This window comes from Bos mutus, chromosome 2 (assembly GCF_027580195.1).
Source record: "Bos mutus isolate GX-2022 chromosome 2, NWIPB_WYAK_1.1, whole genome shotgun sequence".
NCBI lineage: Eukaryota > Metazoa > Chordata > Mammalia > Artiodactyla > Bovidae > Bos > Bos mutus.
This window is the reverse complement of record NC_091618.1, coordinates 131,282,647-131,291,809: the sequence shown is the minus strand read 5'-3', so window position 1 is coordinate 131,291,809 and position 9,163 is coordinate 131,282,647. Positions and strand designations below refer to the sequence as shown.

At 48.5% G+C, this 9,163-nt stretch overlaps 1 protein-coding gene across 1 annotated transcript in view; it reads left to right on the top strand.

Moving 5' to 3' along the window:
* Nucleotides 1–5,600: 5,600 nt before the first annotated feature.
* The window catches only part of LIMS2 (LIM zinc finger domain containing 2), a 44,123-nt gene continuing 40,560 nt past the window's right edge, over nt 5,601–9,163 (top strand). Inside the window, exon 1 of the mRNA XM_070359849.1 lies at nt 5,601–5,753. The gene's annotated coding sequence lies outside the window, so the exon portion shown is untranslated. The remainder of the gene's footprint in view (nt 5,754–9,163) is intronic.

The window sequence follows — 9,163 nt, the reverse complement described above, 5'->3', positions numbered from 1 at the left end:
GTCCTCAATCTTTCCCAGCATCAGGGTCTTTTCAAATGAGTCAGCTCTTCACATCAGGTGGCCAAAGTATTGGAGTTTCAGCTTCAACATCAGTGCTTCCAGTGAACACCCAGGACTGATCTCCTTTAGGATGGACTGGTTGGATCTCCTTGCAGTCCAAGGGACTCTCAAGAGTCTTCTCCGACACCACAGTTCAAAAGCATCAATTCTTTGGTGCTCAGCTTTCTTTATAGTCCAACTCTCACATCCATACATGACCACTGGAAAAACCACAGCCTTGACTAGATGGACCTTTATTGACAAAGTAATGCCTCTGCTATTCAATATGCTGTCTAGGTTGGTCATAACCTTCCTTCCAAGGAGCAAGCGTCTTTTAATTTCATGGCTGCTATCACCATCTGCAGTGATTTTGGAGCCCCAAAAATAAAGTCAGCCACTGTTTCCACTGCTTCCCCATCTATCTGCCATGAAGTGATGGGACCAGATGCCATGATCTTAGCTTTATGAATGTTGAGCTTTAAGCCAAGTTTTTCACTCTCCTCTTTCACTTTCATCAAGAGGCTCTTTAGTTCTTCACTTTCTGCCATAAGGGTGGTGTCATCGGCATATCTGAGGTTATTGATATTTCTCCCGACAATCTTGATTCCAGCTTGTGCTTCCTCCAGCCCAGTGTCTCTCATGATGTACTCTGCATAGAAGTTAAATAAGCAGGGTGACAATATACAGCCGTGACGAACTCCTTTTCCTATTTGGAACCAGTCTGTTGTTCCATGTCCAGTTCTAACTGTTGCTTCCTGACCTGCATACAGGTTTCTCAAGAGGCAGGTCAGGTGGTCTGGTAGTCCCATCTCTTTCAGAATTTTCCACAGTTTATTGTGATCCACACAGTCAAAGGCTTTGGCATAGTCAATAAAGCAAACATAGATGCTTTTCTGGAACTCTCTTGCTTTTTCGATGATCCAGCGGATGTTGGCAATTTGATCTCTGGTTCCTCTGCCTTTTCTAAAACCAACTTGAACATCTGGAAGTTCACGCTTCACATATTGCTAAAGCCTGGCTTGGAGAATTTTGACCATTAGTTTACTAGCGTGTGAGATGCGTGCAATTGTGCTGTAGTTTGAGCCTTCTTTAGCATTGCCTTTCTTTGGGATTGGAATGAAAACTGACCTTTTCCAGTCCTGTGGCCACTGCTGAGTTTTCCACATTTGCTGACAAATTGAGTGCAGCACTTTCACAGCATCATCTTTCAGGATTTGGAATAGCTCAACTGGAATTCCATCACCTCCACTAGCTTTGTTGGTAGTGATGCTTTCTAAGGCCCACTTGACTTCACATTCCAGGATGTCTGGTTCCAGGTGAGTGTGAGTGATCACACCATCATGATTATCTGGGTCCTGAAGATCTTTTTTATACAGCTGTTCTGTGTATTCTTGCTACCTCTTCTTAGTACCTTCTGCTTCTGTTAGGTCCATACCATTTCTGTCCTTTATTGAGCCCATCTTTGCATGAAATGTTCCCTTGGTATCTCCAATTTTCTTGAAGAGACCTCTAGTCTTTCTACGTACCCCCTCTCCAACCATTCCTAATGCTTGTTGTTATTGTTCAGTTGCTCAGTCCTGTCCAACTCTTTGAGACCCCATGGACTGCAGTGAGCCAGGCTTCCCTGTCCTTCACCATCTCCTGAAGCTTGCTCAAACTCCTGTCCACTGAGTTGGTGATGCCATCCAACCATCTCATCCTCTGTTGTCCCCTTCTCTTCCTGCCTTCAATCTTTCCCAGCATCAGGGTCTTTTCCAATGAATTGACTCTTCGCATCAGGTGTCCAAAGTATTGGAGCTTCAGCTTCAGCATCAGTCCTTCCAATGAATATTCAGGGTTGATTTCCTTCAGGATTGACTGAGTTGATCTCTTTGCAGTCCAATGGACTCTCAAGAGTCTTCTGTAACACCACAGTTCAAAAGCATCAATTGTTTGGTGCTCAGCTGTCCTTATGATCTAACTCTTACATCCATACATGACTACTGGAAAAACCATAGCTTTGACCATACAGACCTTCATTGGCAAAGTAATGTCTCTGCTTTTTAATATGCTGTCTAGGTTTGTCATAGCTTTTATTTGCAATTTTTAATTTCAAAGTTGTTATATGAATTACACAGTATGTCATCTTTTAAGACTGGCTTTTTTTCCCACTCAGAAAAATGCTCTTGAGATATGTCCAAACTGTGTATGTATCATTCCTTTTAATCCTGACTCTCTATGTAACCTTGAATGTTTTTTTTAGAATTCCACGTTGCTTCATCTATAGTGCCTTTTGGTGTATCTCTTTGTATAGATTTTTAAGCACTTGCTCTAAAAAGCTGTGGATACATAACTTATCACGGTCTACTAGCATCGGTATTTTACCATTTTCTGATCGTGTTACAGGCTCCTAGGGGGCTCTGCATTGTTGTCAGCATAGCTCGCCATGTTCAGTTTGGGTAGTTTACCCTCCTCCATCCTGGGCTTTCTCAATCTGGCTGCTGGCAATAGGCATTGCTCTTGGCCTATGTGGGTGCCAGGCACTGTTGCTGTGTACTCTTTTGGGTGTTTTTTTCCTCCCCCAAGGAGTTGTTTCTCACATGCACATGCTTGTCAGCACTCTGTTGGATACCTGAGGGCGACCCTCTGACCTCGGAGTTCTCTGTCTGTGCAGCCTTCTCCTCCCCAGGGTCCAGCTCCACGAGGTGCAGCTGCCTTGGTGTCCCTGGGCTCTCCACGCCTTCTCTATGGGAATCCTCTCAGGTCTGCTTGGGTTCCTATTCTCCTGGCGTGGGTTTGGGAGCACTCTCCAGGTAATAAGCTGGGGCAACCACTGTCCACTGATCTGTTCTCCTTTCTCTTATGGATCACCATCCTTTGCTACCTGGTGTTCAGTTTCTAGAAAACAGTTGTTTCATATATTTTGTCTTTTGTTCTACATATTTTGTCTGGTTTCTGCTACTATATCTTGGTTGAGCGTAGAAGTCTTAGTAATTGTTCTTTGTCTTGGAAAACATAATTTTTATAAACATATATTGTGTTAATATGTAATAATGTTCTTATTGATTTTAAATGAATTTATAACTAATCACAAATTTTCATTTTCATTTTTAATATGGTAAATATTGATAGATATGACCCACATAAATAAAAGCATCCTTGCTATACCTTGGCATATCCAGGCTACCTAAGTATCTTTGGTATCCTCAATACTTTGGAGAATCACTTACACATATGGGTTTATTTAATCCCCATGACATCTCTATTAGGATTATTGTTACTAACCCTGTTTATAGATGAGGAGACTGAGGCCCAGGGAAGGGAAGCAGTTGTCCATCATGTGGCTAGTTCAGTTCAGTTCAGTCGCTCAGTCGTGTCCAACTCTTTGCGACCCCATGAATCGCAGCACGCCAGGCCTCCCTGTCCATCACCAACTCCCAGAGTTCACTCAGACTCACGTCCATCGAGTCAGTGATGCCATCCAGCCATCTCATCCTCTGTAGTCCCCTTCTCCTCCTGCCCCCAATCCCTCCCAGCATCAGGGTCTTTTCCAATGAGTCAACTCTTTGCATGAGGTGGCCAAAGTACTGGAGCTTCAGCTTTAGCAGCGTTCCCTCCAATGAACACCTTAATGCCAGACAATATTGAACCCATGTAGCCTGATTCCGTGGTTTATACTCTTCAAGTCACTATGCCCCACTGCTCTTAAGAGCATGGATTTGTCCACTTGTTGCAACATTTCTAAGCTTCAGAGTAACCATTAGATGCAGGCCCAGCCCTTTCCCCCAGGTGTCTGCATCCTTCTTGCCCAGCAGAATCCTTGGGTTCCAAGTGTCTTCATATGGACATCCTTCGGGTGGCCCTAGGGAAAAAGATGTACAGTTGACTTCTGCTTTGCCCTCATGCTACCCCACATTAATGGACTCAAACCTAACTGATAGATGTGCAGGTGGAATTATGGCTTCTCTGCATGGCACTGGCCAGAGGCCTTGCCCCTCTCTGTAGCTGGTTGGTCAGTGAAGCAACATTAGTGCTGGTAAAAATTACTGTGCCTTATCCAGTGGGGGGGAGTGTCCCCAGACCTGCTTCTCCTGGGGCAAATCTCAGACCAGTGAACTGCTATGAAAATCCAGCATATGTAAGATGAATTTGAGCATCAACTGCATTTTCAAACAGATTCCAGTTTTAAAAAAATACTTTCCATCAAGACTTCTTCAAATTACAGATTCACTTAGGTGTAAGTACACTTTTTTTATTTATACAAATTCAGTTCAGGAATTTATGTCTTGAGTAAAATGGTATCTGAGATGCTTCCAGCAACAGGAGTGTGATACGCAGTTCACAATTAGGCAGCTTATCATATATGTACAAAACTTACCAAGAATATTCAAAATAGTGTTAATCTAACAGATATTTACTGAGCAGCTTCTCTGAGTAGAACCCTGCCCTTGGTTCAAGGGATAGAGCAGTGAGCAAGGCAGGAGTCTGTCCTCGGAGAGTTTACGTTCTGGTGTATAGCACATTCCTAGCATAAAGACAAGTCATTCTAAACAACACGGCAATAGGGCGTAACGTCACTAGCTCTGGAGAATAGCCGAGCGCCTGCTCTGTGTCTAGGCAGCCCTCTGCTGGGTGCTGTTTTGTGTACATGTTAAACAGTTCCAACCTTGAGGTGTGTTACATTTGACTGAAAAATGAAAACCAGTTATCCTCATAAAAGTTGTGAACACAGCGCACATGAATGCCGCCCGCCCTCGCAAGCAGACGAGTCCAGGGAGATCCCGGGGCAGCATTTTTGCACAGCACAGTGTGACTAATGCTCAGCGCTGGACAGCGGGGCAGTCCGGCTCAGGGCCAAACAGTGTGGACATCTGCCATGAAGACACAGAACGTGGAACTGGGAACACAAAAGAATCACAAAATAACTGCAAAAGGGTCACAAAATAACTGCAAGGGGATCACAAAATAACTACCCAAATAAGACTGGAAGCAAAGCGTCATTCTCATCTTGGATGATGCAGCTCAAGGTAAGTTTTCTTCTTACTGCCTCTGGGTGGTTCCCGATACATGAAATTTTTATAGCAGAAAATTATAATTAATTTGATGTGGTAGAAATAATCCTAAGAATTCCCTTCTTTGGGGACAACAATAACTGACAGGGAGGTGTCTTAGTAACTTTTCTTAGCTTACTCCTAGTGATTGCAGATTCTCTCATGTCCTCGTAGGGGGCAGCTTTAGGGTGTGTGCCTGCTCTAAGCGTCAGGCTTCCCAGGGGCTCAATAACCCCATTTAGCGAACGCTTGGTTTAGTGGCTGCACGTGGAGGCCACTCTGGCTGCTGTACTTTTGCTGGCTCCTCTGATTTCAGAGGGCAGCTGTTGCTCCCTTTGTCCTGCAGCCCTAGCTCCTGGCTCCTGGCCTTCAATGGCCCGCCCAGCAGGCACCTCCCCAGGGAGGCCGGCCCTTCCTTCCTTGGCTTCCTCCATCCTCTTTGGCCCCACAAAGTGCCTCTGGCTCCGCCTCCAGCTCTAGCCCAGCCTCCTGTCCAGGGAGAGATGGGCCAAAATGCCTGGGTACCTGGTGGTGGCCGGACACTCCCAGCCGCTGCCCAGGCTTCTCCATGTGGCTGTGCCAAGAGGGCCGAGCAGCTGCTCTTCCCCAAAGAAGTGACTAGCAGCACTCCACTCGGGGCAGGGAGCAGCAGGAGGAGGCCGAGGGGCAACTCAGCCCTCTGAGGTAGAGACATTTCATAGTGCCCACTGAGTGGTGCTTGTTGCTCTCGAGATGTGCATGGGGCCCAGCCCGGTTCTCTCTGCCATTCTCTTTACGGCTTCTAAGTGGTCATGCTACTGTTGGGATAAAGGACCAGCTGCAGTGCGAATGCCTAGCTCATCCTGGCTGGATGCTGGGCCTCCTGCAAGTCTGGACAGGTTGGGGGTGAGGGTGGGGAGCAGCTGATCTCTGTTGTAGACACAGGCTGGAGATGCTCCAATGGAAGGGTTAATGGTTGGCTGTCCTCATGAGAAAGGGGAAGCAATGTGAACCTTATCGTGCGGAAGAAAGGTGCTTTTGGAAGCAGGGGAGGCTGATGAAGAACTCTGTGGTCACTGTGCACAGGTGGTTTCTTGTTGGGTAACTGAGGCCAGGACGCTTTGAGGTGCAAAAATGTGGCATTGCTGCATGCCAGCTAGAGGCATTCTGGGTCCAAACTCGGCCACTCTTGGTCCAAACCTGGGAGTTGAGTGAAGTCTGTCCCAGAGCTAAGGTAAGAGTGAAATACATTTCTCTCTTCAAAGTTCAAGGCAGGCAGTCTTTGGAAAGGAAGCAGAGCCATGAGCGGTAAAGCTCCTGGGCTCAGCTCCACCCCTGAGTAAACAAGATCTGAATAAGGGTCCTGTGTTCTCTTTACATTGAAAAACATCTCTGGGTCTCAGTGGTAAAGAATCTGCTCTGCCACTCCAGGAGACGTAAGAGATGTGGGTTTGAGCCCTGGGTCGGAAAGATCCCCTGGGTGGGGAAGATCCCCTGGAGAAGGAAATGGCAACCTATTCCAGTATTCTTGCCTGGAAAATTCCATGGACAGAGGAGCCTGGTCTATGGCGGGTCACAGAAGAGTTGGACACGACTTAGCGACTAAATAACAACTTTGTTTTTCTACAAGTGTTAAAAGAATTAGTGGGTTATGATACCACCCGCTTCTTTCACTGAGTTCTGCATGGTCCAAGAAGTAAGTACATTTTGTGCCGGTCGGACGCTGTGTTCTGAGGGCATGCTCACATTTTAAAATAGAAAAACTTAGGGATTCCCTACAGTCAGAACTCCATACTTCCACTTCAGAAGGTGTGGGTTTGATCTCTGGCGGGGAAACTAAGACCCGGCATGCCGCGTGGCACAGCCAAAAAGAAATATTTAAAATAGAAAAACGTGTTTGTTAAAATGACAGCTGTCCTGGTGTGTGTGGGTGCACGGAGGCGGGTGTGCCGCTCACTGTTTGTTTCTCTGCCTGGGGAGAGGCTCCCGCTGGAACAGGCCAGGTGCTTCCCCGCCCTTCCCCAGGGATTCTCACAGGCCTCTTCGGAACAAACTTCAGGCTCGAAGCAGCTGGCTGATTTGAGTTATGTATCCCTACTCTACGAGGCTCAGTGTTGGACCATCCCCAACACCCTGAGAGGGAAGTGCCCAGACCAGTTACAGGGAGGGGGAGCCCCTGGGGCACTCACATCACATTGGCCATTATTAACTAGGCATGATACTGGTCCTGCCTGCTGGGAAGGCACTTTGCTCCTGAGAGGGACCTGAGACCTCCTCCTCCTCCACCCACACCACAGCCCCACGTGGCTCTGGGGAAAAGGCCGTTTGCTCAAGGCAACTGGAGGCCCCAGTTCTCACTGCTGCTGCCATGGCCATGCAGGTCCAGGGAGGCCCAACCCCTCCTTTGGACCCCATGACCTCCTCCCTCTCCTCCTGCCGTGGGACCTCCAGGGAACTGAGTTAGCTCAGCTGTGGCAGCGTGCTGGAGTGGGGAGTGAGAGGGTGGTGTGGGGCAGCCAAGGAAATCCCCTGGGAAGGGGTTGCTCACAGAGAACCTGAGACCCAGAGGGCATGGGGCCTGCACCTAGAGGGACCTTGCACCTCCCAGTCTCTTCTAGGACAGCTGTCACGTCGTCCACTGCTTGCTTTGTGGCCCAGCCTTGACCTCTGACATCTCAGAGCCTCATCTGTCCTGCTCTGAATCATCACATGCAGTGGGTGATTCAATCCTCACTTCTGAGTGTCAGCAGCTCTCTCCCTGTCAAACCCCAGCCTCCAAACTGCACCCTTTCCTCCTCCCTCCCTCACATGACAACTGCCCACTTCTCTGCTCTCTTTAGAGCAGGATTTCTCCAAGCAGTTATAAAGTTCTCTGCCATCTCCATTGCCCCCATCGGGTGCTGTGTTCCCCACCCCAGGGAGCGCTGTCTGCAGGACCACAGGACCGTGGGAGAGGGCATTGCAGGGCTCTGCCTTACCCAGGTGGCGCTAGTGGTAAAGAACCTGCCTGCCAATGCAGGAGACGTAAGAGATACAGGTTCAATCCCTGGGTCAGGAAGATCTCCTGGAGGAGGGCATGGCAACCCTCTCCAGTATTCTTGCCTGCAGAATACTCCCATAGACAGAGGACCCTGGAGGGCTACGGTCCATAGGGTTGCAAAAAGTCAGACAGACACGACTGAAGTGACTTCGAACACAAGCATGCCTTATCCTTCCAGCTTGTCCCCTCACTCCCATGGGTCTCCTCCTGACACCAAACCCAGGTCCCTCCCTGACCTGCACCTGAAGCAGCTTGCACAGGGAGCAGAGAGTGGTCGTGCTCTCTGGGCTTCTGTGACACCTCACCCCACCTCCACACCCTGGCTTCCCTCCCTCTCTGGGACCCCTGACCTCTCATCCTTAGAGGGCTTCTGACTCAGCACAGACACCTTCAGTGACATGAGCCCCAGGGTTGAAACCCTATCTGCACAAAACCGTCCACATCTTTGCAGAGATGGGACCTCGCTGAGTTCCAGGTTCAGGGCACCCACTCCCCTCCTACCTTCCCTGGGATGCCCAAAAGGCTCTTCAGTGTTACATACCCCTCATCTGACCTGCCCCAGCTGTCCTGCCACATGGCCAATAAGCAGGAGAGAAAGAAAATCTGTCAGTCATCTGGACTCTAAAAGAAATCACATCCACGCCCGCCACAAACACCCCAGTCAAGCATTCAGCAAAGTTCAAAGAATTTTACCACGAATGCTCAGATACTCGGGCTTCCCTGGTGAGGTGGGTTCAATTCCTGGATGGAGAAGATCCCTGGAGAAGGAAATGGCAACCAACTCTAGTATTCTTTCCTGGAGAATTCCATCAACAGAGGAGCTTGGCAGCCTGAGTCCACGGGGTCGCAGAGTCAGACTCCAGTGAACTACTGACTAGAGCAGAAAAACTAGTCAGCGGTGGAAAAAATTCAGGATGGTGGCTACCTCAGGGAACTTCAACTAACGGAGCAGGCCTCTTTTGCTTAAGGCTTCTTTCCGAGTAATGTCTGGAGATTCACTCACGTTGGTGTCAAAGAGTGTTGCGTCCGGTGCTCAGACTCCGCGCCTGTGCTCTGGCCCTGCCCTCTCCCTTAT